General features: G+C 47.6%; 1 protein-coding gene across 7 annotated transcripts in view; it reads left to right on the forward strand.

Moving 5' to 3' along the window:
• FOXP1 (forkhead box P1) overlaps positions 1 to 9,651 on the forward strand; it is a 307,907-nt gene that overhangs the window by 185,030 nt on the left and 113,226 nt on the right. The window lies entirely within an intron of this gene.

Genomic DNA, 9,651 nt, shown 5'->3' on the forward strand with positions numbered 1-9,651 from the left:
AACTTGTAACTCGCTGCCCTGCGCGGGCAGCTCGGCAGCGCAGGGCATGGGAACAGCTCAGCTTTACAGCAACAGAAGGTGCTTCAGGTTGTTTACTGCGGCGTTGACAACCAGGGTGGGTTTTTTGGCAAGCTGTGGTGAGGACTTGGTCCTCTTTTTGGGGTGCCTGTCGCCTTGCGATGTCAGCCGCGTCCCCCGGCCCTGCTGCCCGCCGGCTGCTCAGGCTTCTCGCTCTTGTACCAGTGGCAAAAAAAACCACCCCAAACCCTTTGAAAAAAAAAAAGGAAACGTGGCTGCCGTTCTGGACAGCAAAAGAGAGGTGTGAGCCCTCCGAGTCGCTTTTGTTTTCTGCAGATTGTTTGCACCGTGGCTCTGGCACCGCTTGCGAACCAGCCTCGCTAATATTTGTACCAATTTCATGCTAATAAAAATCAGGCTGCTGAGACAAGCATGGCTATTATCTCATTCATATGACTATTGTTTAGACCTGTGGTACTACAAAAGGAAAGGGAAAGCGTGCTCACGCCGGGTAATGGTTGTTAACTTCTCACGTGAGGGATTTTCTCCGCAGTTTTTCAGTATTAATGATTGTTGTATGAATGGTCTTCAGGGGTCGTTGGAAGATAGTGTAGATCCTCTGGGTAATCAGTGTTGCAACACATATGCTGGATTTTTCCCTCTCTCCAAGTGACTTAAAAAACTAACTTGAGATTTCTCGGTTGTTTCTCCCCCCTCAAAAGTTCACTGAAATAGCAGGTAACTTTTTGGGGGGTGAGCATTTGTGGTGCCCATATAGTGAAGAGGGGAAATATGCTGCTAGTCCTGTGGAGAAAACCCATCCTCCTCGAGGCTCTTCCTGCCTCTCTGAGATCCAAATACACTTCAAAATTTTAAACCATGCACTCCCATCTTCCTAGAAAAGAGGGTGAGAGGGAGAGAAATCAAGCTGTGTGTTCAGCCAAACCACAAGTACAACAAACATATTTTTAAAATATATTGCTAGTCTGGCTTTTTAATGTTCAGAAGTTGTTCTACTTTGCAGGGGAAAAAAAATGGTGTTTGCAACTGCCTTAAGGACAATTTGTTTAACAGTAGGAGTAATTGCATGGGGAAAATGGAAATAGTGACTGAAGTTATTTACTCAGATGTTAGTGTAGGTGTGGGGCAGAAAACTCACTGTGGGAACAGTGGGCTGCTTTTCTTGGTATCTTAGTCTATTTGATGACCATCAAATTTCCCAGCTCACTGGTTTTGTTTTTTCTGGATGGCATGTTTGATTATTTATCAGAAGGGAAAGGGAGTAGCTGAAGCAAATAAACATGTGACCGAGCTGTGTTTTGTTTTCCACTCAGAAGGCCGTGCCCTTTAACAGATACACAGAAAATAATAAGCGTATTGTTTTATGATAAAAGGAAATTATGTGTATAATTTTCTTTAGCAAGGCCATTAACCCCTTGTGTTCAGTGGTCTCCGCCTCCTGGCAGCTCATTGGGTTTGCAGCTGGGAATTAAAGACACTTAAAACCCCCTCGTGTGTAGAACGTTTCCATGGATTACTGCTTCACCCCTTTGGATTTACTGGATTTATTACGTAGTCATTTCTGCCTCAGCACATCCCCAGTCCTTTCCCTAGTCCTGCTTGGGGTAGGACTGACTAAATGAGAGGCACTTTGAACTGGCAGAAGGGTGCTGACTGCTGAGGAGAGCCTCGCAGGGTGCTGCTGGGATCTTCTTGCTGCCCGTGTTGGCGTCTGTGCAACACGGGGAGTTGCAGCTGCATTTGGTCCGTTACAGACAGTGTAAATTCATGTGATTCTTTTTAAAATGCCAGGTGTCTAGCATGTAGCGTGTAGTATTTCCTTTGTAATACCAGCTTAGGACAATGCTCATTATCTTCCCTGAAAAAGAACACCCTACACCCTATAAACTAAATCACTGTCAGGAAGTAAAATACAGGTTTGCCTCATCTCTGGGAAGCATGTTGCATGCTTTAGCTGCTTTTATGGGATTAAAAGAAACAAGTTAAGACTGTCATGCACATGAAAGGAAACCGAGATGTGGTTTGTTTCACATTGTGCAGGTAGGTATAAATTTAATAGACTGACTTGCTTTCAAAATCTCTCTTTGTCTCCCCGATGGCATGTCAGCTCCAGCGCGCTGATGAGCTCCGCGGTCCGTAATAGTGCCTGACTGCCGCGGCCCCGCAGGTGCCGTGTCGGCAGGAGGGTCCTCCTGGGGACCGAGGTGCCCTCTGTGGAGCAGCTTCAGATCTAAAAAAGGAAAAATTGCCTGACATCTTGAAGTTGCACTCAACTATGCGCATGGCTGCTGCGGCTGGGGAGGAAGAGGAGGAGGTGGATGCTTCGCCCGCCAGCCTTGGGGGTTCAGTGCTTTAGGGGGAGCCCAAATGGGTGGCAGGGACTGGGGGTTTCGATTTGAGGGAGGAAAAAATGGCAGTCGAAATACCAGGGAGAGGAAGGGCTGGTTAAATAAGGACCTGAAACTTGTGGTGCAGAGAAGAAAGAGGAAATGAGTGGCTTGGGGCCAGGTGACGTGGGCAGGGGCTGGGCTGGGGGATGTGGCCAGCCACCCTGTCCCAGTGGCACCCTGAGAGTCAAGGGGGCTTGGGATGGGCTGGAAAACAGGGTTTGGAATCAATGGTGTGGAATTACCCAGGAAATCAGAGGAGCAGGAGTGGTTGCATCCTGACAGACACAGGGTCTCTCCAGCCCTGCCTGTAGTCCTTGGGCAGAAGCCCATGAAGGACAGTTAGAGGACCTGTCCATGGGGGAAAGTTTCCTCCTAGCTTCCAGCAATTAGAGGTTGGTTCATGCTCTGAAGCATAAGCATTTGTACCCTGATTTATATTTTTATCTTTGCAAAGGTAGCTGTAAATGCTCTCATTACTGTCTGTGCAAGTGTCTAATCCTTTCTTTGCATCCTCCCCATGCTCTTGGCACTGGTGATATCTTGTGACAGTAAGTTCCAGAGAGTAATTATTAGTTGTGTATTAAGAAGAAAAAAAAAAATCCCTTTATCTGCCTTTTTGTTTTTTTTTCTTGTTGTTGCTTCCTGACTTTATTCACTGTCCCCTTTCTCTTGCATTATGAGAAATGGCAAATAGCACCAGATGTACCTTCTCAGGCCGAGTCACAATTTGTGTACTTTTATCATCTCTCCTCTTACTCATCTTTCGCTAAACTAAACACTCCCCCCCTTATCAATCTTTCCTTGTATCTGTTGAGGTCTCTTAATAATTTTTGTCACCTCCATCTGAACCTCGGCTGTTTTTGCTTTGCCAGAATCTTTTAAAATTAAGGTTTTTAGAAGCTGTTGTAAATTAGGTTGTGCCATAGGCTTGAAGTGCAAAGATCTCATTTGCAGCATTCATTTCCCATGTTTTCGGCTGTCCCAACATTTTGCTTCCTTCATTCACTCAACATCAGCGAGTGTCTGATGGTGCCTGGTGAGATGTCCCCAGTCAGGGCCTTTATTTCCTGGGCCTCTTGAGTACAAGTTTGTCAAACAGTGTTTTGGAAAACAAGCTTAAAATATGTTCCCTGTTTTGTTGACCACACAGGGAAGCGCGCAAGCAGCTGTATGCAATATACTATTTATGTTGTAGCAACAGAAGGGCCCTCTTCTTTCCCCCCCCCCCCCCACCTTCTCCCTCTTCTTTTCTCTTTTAAAAAATACGAGAACTTCCCGTGCTTTGACATCCAAGAAAAACGTGGCTGAGCAATGAATAGTCCTCCAAATATTCAAAGGTCTGGTTCACTTTTGGATAAACACAGTAGTTCAGAATCTGATCTCGAGCCTACAGAAACGAGCTGGAAATCCCATAAGATTTTTTTTTCATCACTCAGACATAGTTCAGTTCTGGTTCAGTTTGTGCAAGGAGCCAAGATTTGTATCCTTTCTCATTTTACCAGGATGTGTTGGCCCATCCCTCCTTTCTTGCTGGTACAGACCGCTACATGCTGTGAATCTTGACATGCCAAAATAGAGAGAGCCATTTTTAATGTTTGGGAACTTTTTGCCAGATGCTTTTTTAAATGGCTTTGATGAGTCTTGACTGTGACTCTTTAAAAGAGGAGACAGAAGGTGTTTTTACAGTGTAACCGCCTGAGCGTTCCGTTTGTGCCTCAAGAACGGGATTTGTGTCACAGTTGTGGCTGGTTTGGGGTTTGCAGGTTTCTGGGGTTTGCTGAATTCGAGCTCTTACCCTGCTCCTCTTGCTGCCTGCCCCCTTCCATCCTGCTTGCATCTCTGGGTATTTGAAGAACATAACTCCACCACATTTCCCCTCAAGTTGGTGGAATTCATGAATAAATTACAAAATTAAAATCAGGTGTTTTAGAGGCAAATCTCTGTTGTTCCCCCTCGTGGGGCTGGCAGGAACCTTGCCAGCCATGGGATGGGCTGAGGGGTGGCAGGGCAGAATCATCAAGTTGTCTTGCCCTTCTGCTTGCACAAGGAGCCTCAGCACCCACAAAGTGTAGCAGCTCTGGGGCACAGGCAACTCCACCCTGTGGGTTTGGAAGAAAGGGTTTCGGTTTCCAGTGCCTTTTTCTGGAGGGGATCTCCTTAACTGATAGCCAGGATCTGTTCCAGAGGAAAGAAACTAAGCCTGCTGAAAGAAAAAAAAGACTCATCTTCCTTCCTTATGACAGAACCATTCTAGGAGATGCTTCAGCGTGAGGCATGTTGCCAGCTCCCTTGCTCCAAGCCTGCCCCCATCATGTCAGGGACAGGATGTGAGCCGGGTTTTGTCCATGTGGACCTCCAGGTCCCTTCTCTTTTTCCAGCATGGGAATCGCCCATTAATCACTTGGCTAGATCAGTCAGCTGCATCTAAGTAAACCCTGCGGGGCCAGCTGATCACTTTGATTCAACAAAGGATTGTTGTTGAAGCTGTCCTATTTGAGGAGCTGGCTGGTAGCCCCTTGGATGGAGCCAGCCTTGCAGAGGAGCCGCTGCTGAGCAAGGTGCTGTGGACAGGCTGCTGGCAGCATCTCCCCGGGCTCACAGCACCTGTGGAGTTGGGTACAGAGTAGGTGGAGGAGGATTATTTAATGAAATGAGGAAACAGAGGATGAGATGGAGTCAGGGGGAATTTGAATCCAAGGCTGGTGAGGAAGCTGGACAACAGGGCTGCTTCACCAGGTGGTGTTGGATCCTGGCTGTGTCCCATAGCAGAGCCCCATCTCCTGCCTGTATATTCCCAGGCTTCCCTGCTGTGGTCCCAGGAGCAGTGTTGGGGCTCTTGGCCTTGGCTCATTCTGACGTGTGGCTCAGAGGGTCAGGATGATTGGAATGGGGAGGGAGCACATAGCATCTTTTTTCTCAGTTATGGAGGAAGATGAGAGAGCTGGGGACGAATGTCAGAGGGAATAAGTGCTGCAGGAACATCTGCTTCTCTTTTCTGCATCTTCTACATTTTATTCCTCCTCTTCGTTTTGGTTCCTTTCCTATTCTCCCTAGTTGGTTCTTCTCACCTCCCCCTGTTCTGTTCCTCCCAGAGGAACAGCTCTACCCACTGCTGTCGCTTTGCACTACTTTTTATTTTTTTTCCCTTTGCACACTGCGCTGCTCCTCGCCGGCTTCCACACGTTGTGCAGCTCCTCAGCCTGTCGGAGGGGAGCTGCAGCAGGGCTCCCCTCCAACGTGTCTGCCTCCTACCACCGCTCCTCTACATCTGCTGCTCCAGGAGAAGAGGGTGTCGCAGGAGAGGAGATAGAGGAGGCAGGAGTGGGAGAGACATGAAGCAGCTCTGAAGCTTGGGTGCATCCGGGTTTGTGAGCTGCATCTTGCCGCTCTGCTGGGAGCAGCTGTGGAGTGGAGCGGGGTGTGAGGACAGATGGGAGCTGAGAAAGAAGAGAGATTGCTGGCTGAGTCTAAATCCCCCCTCATCCCACCCAGGAGAAACAAAGGTACTTGCTTTGTGAGACTACAGGGAAGCCAGAAGCCCTTCTGAGAGGTGGGCAGTGCCTCAGCCTGGAGAGGCCCCTTTAGCTGCCGAGCAGGCGGTTCCTCCGTGCCTAAAGCCATTGCAAAACTTGGGGGAAAATAGATGGTGGGAGAACTGCATGGCTGGTGCTGCAAAGCCATGGTTCACCTCAAGCATGCTGGGGAGAGCTGAGCAGCCATCTCAGCTGTGCAAGAATCTGGCTATTTCTCAAAGATGGACACATAAGGTCTTACTTCTGGAGGGTGGGACTGGGGTAGCATTATGTTTTCTCCAATTGTAGGTTTTGCCCTGAAAGTATCTTCTGTTTCATCCCTCTTTGCTTGTTGTGTTGTGTTTTGCTTTTTAATGACAATAACTGAAAAAATTGACAGATGACTATGTTGGCTGGTGAGTAACTTTCCAGATTTACTGCTTGGACACTTTGGATGAATGCAGGACCATCTGATTTCTGGAAACACTTCCTTCCTCCTTTCTCAAGTTGCTTTCATGGTGGGCAGCTTTGTCCACCTGGAAAGGCCCAAAATACTTAGGAATCTGTAAAAACACATGGGCTTTTGTTTTATGCCCCTCTTGCAACTTCTCTGTGCGTGCTTCTCCACCTCAGAGGCAGCCAATTACTGCCCAGCTGCCCTGGGAATTGGCAGACAGGACACCACTTTCTTTTGCATCCTCATGTGTGTTGCTCATCTCTTCACCTTACAATGTACATACCTTTCTATGTGTCCTGGCAGTTTTCTGGATCAGTCTTCCCATGCCTGATAAACCTCAGGTGCAGAAACAAGCTTCTCCTGGAGCTAAGAGTCAGGCCCATTATAGCTGTAGGTCTTCATATTTCATTAATAGCTCCTTGATATTAATATCGGTTGGAACAGATTGGAAGGGAGGAGCTTGAGCTCTTTTTCTTCAATAGAAAGAGGCTGATGGAAAAACAGTTGGAGCGTCAGTGCCTTGTACTGGCTGCAGCAGTGGAACAAGTTAGCAAGAGGCTCCATAGGACTGGATCCTGTTACTGTTTTCCTTATGTACTAACACTGTAAGCAAATATATGGCATTTAAGCTGCATTTCTATTTTTAAAGCTCTACTTCTTTTTTCCAGAGTATCTCCCTTCCCCAGCCCCCTTCCCAAATCAGGAGTTTCTAGCCACATGAAGTCAAAGGCAGGGCTACGTTTTTACCCTTGGGGCAGAGCTTGCCTGAAGAGGAGGGTGAAACTGACATACTGAGTCTCTTGCGTGAAAATGTCAAATTACAACAGCAATGGGGGTGATAACCCTGCCGGATGTTCTGGGCAAACAACAGCTGGGCAAACAAGTCACGTTCTGTCTACTTGCAATAAAATTGTCTTGGTCATCTCAAATGCATACTATCCCCACCCTGGTACTTAGCTAGTAGGAAGACATTAAATGGTTGCCACTTCCCTAAGCATGGGGAGGGATTTTCAGTGGGGCTTCCCACTTACTCTGTGGCATCTTTGAATGAAACAAGCTTGATTCATCTCATGGTGAATGTGCTATTAAAATTTTCTTGGGTTAGGTGTCAGTCAGTGTGGGCTCCAAAATACCATCCCAAGTTTGTGCAGTGTCTCTAAGGTGGAGAGTTTCAGTTGCCTTTTTACTGGTCTCAGTTTTACGCCAGAAAATCTCCATATCTCTGGGTGATTTCCTAATGGATGAGAAAATAGCTCAGGAGTTCATTTACTGTATCTTGCATCTACGCGTAGCACAGAGTAGAATCAAGATTACTTGGTTGGTAGTGAGTTTTTTACTGATGTCATCCTTTCAAATCTCAGTTGATAGTGACCAAAACCTCCGACACTCAGAAGATGTGCTTGCTGGGGGATGCTTTTCTTTCTTTTCCTTCAGTAAAGAGGAAGATTTCCTATTTGTATTTTGGTGCAGAGAGAGGGACAATTGCTGATGTTGTGTGATGAGCTGCTGGAGGCCAACATTGGCATCTGGGTCTGGTTGTCCTAAGCAGCTGTGTCCAGGCTTGCAAGTTCTTTGAGAACTTGAAAAAGTTGAAATATTGAAAGCACCTCTGAGGTTTCAGGGGCTCTTGGTGTCTCTACCTGCCCATCCCGTGAAGGAGCACGCAGTTCCTTGGATGCAAAAACATGAGCTGGTTTACCACAGCCCCTGGCAATTGTTCTCTTGCAGACATGAAAGCATGTGATGGAAACCTAGGGTGTAACTAAGGCAGTGGGGAGGAATGTGTGAAAAGAGCTTGGAGATGTCAGAGCACCTGCTCATGAGGAGAGGGCCACGTTAGCAGAGCTGTTGGCTAGCAGTAAACAGTCCTGGCACCCTTGTTTCAGGACTTGGCAGCAGCAGGAGTTGAACTGAGTCCAGCTTTACTCTCTTCTGCCTGTTCAGTAAGTTGAGGACAAGGCAGATGATTAAGGAAATGTGGGGAAACTGCTACAGAAGCTTTTGGAAAGATAAGAGACTTTGGTCTCCATGTCTGACAGTCTGGCACTTCTCACTAGCATTGAATTCACATGCAAATCAAAGGCAACATCTACTCCCACAGGAAGCTTTATTAATGTGCAGGCCTGCTTGAGAATCTCCGCGCTGATGAAGGTTGTGGGACTGACTTCACTCAAATTAATTTCCCTGTCTATCCTTGCTGGAGCGCTGTGCGGCATCAGCAGCCTCAGTGAGGCTCCCACGCCGACATCCAACGATGGGCTCCACGCAGGAGTGGTTCCTGCATGGGACTAGAGAAGAGGGTAGAGGTGCAGCACTTGTTGGCTTGGATCAAATGGGATGTACCAGAGTAATGAGGACAGGTATCCATTTGGCTTCAACTGATACCAGCAAATTAATTTCATGAAGGCACTTCAAATGGGCTTGAAATGCTGTGCATTGAAGAGGTAAGCTGGCTGGTGCTTCCCAGACTGAACTAGCCATCTTCTACACATCCTGTCATGTGTAAGGAGCATGGATGAAACATGAAAATTGCAGGGGTAGGACTTGGTTGAGGCAGGAGGTAGGAAAGTCTGAGCAGGGGAACGCTTGGGATACTTGGGTTCATTGGTACCACCAAGGACACAGTAACTGCTTGATGCAGGTGTTCAGTAAGAACCTAATCTGAGCTATAAACAACCTTCCACATCTTAACCTGAAGCTCATCTGATGCTTAGTGTTTATTGCTGACAGTTATTTATAAGTGGAAGAGCAAAATCTTGAGAGAAGAGAGAGAGGAAACACCATGTCCAGCTGCAGTCCCCTGAGCTGTTAGCCTGCTGCCATCTCACCCGCACCTGCCGCTCTATGTGTCTCCCTTTGCTCTTTCTGTCCATCCTGACTTCTTATATCCATGATGCTCCCTCCAACTAACTCATTTGTTACTCTCATTCTTTTTAATCCTTTCCTTCCCCCCACTTTACCCTCCATCCTGGTCCCTGCCTCTTGCCATTGCTGGTCCTACCAGGTCCCAGCACCAGGACAAGTTCTAGCCAGACACGGAGCAGGATGGTGTGGATATCACCTCCAGTGGAGACCCTGCACAAGGGTGGGCGTGTGAGGATGTGGGTGCTCTGCAGGAGGGACTGGAGCAGGATCAGAGCTCTTTGATTCATCAGAGCCTTTCCATTGCAAGCCTGGCCCCCAGGGTAGAGGTCTTTATTGGCATAGGGTCAACTGTGGTAAGGGTTTGTGGTGGCAGGGGCCACCCCGCGTG

This window comes from Chaetura pelagica, unplaced genomic scaffold, assembly GCF_000747805.2.
Source record: "Chaetura pelagica isolate M959 unplaced genomic scaffold, ChaPel_1.0 scaffold24, whole genome shotgun sequence".
NCBI lineage: Eukaryota > Metazoa > Chordata > Aves > Apodiformes > Apodidae > Chaetura > Chaetura pelagica.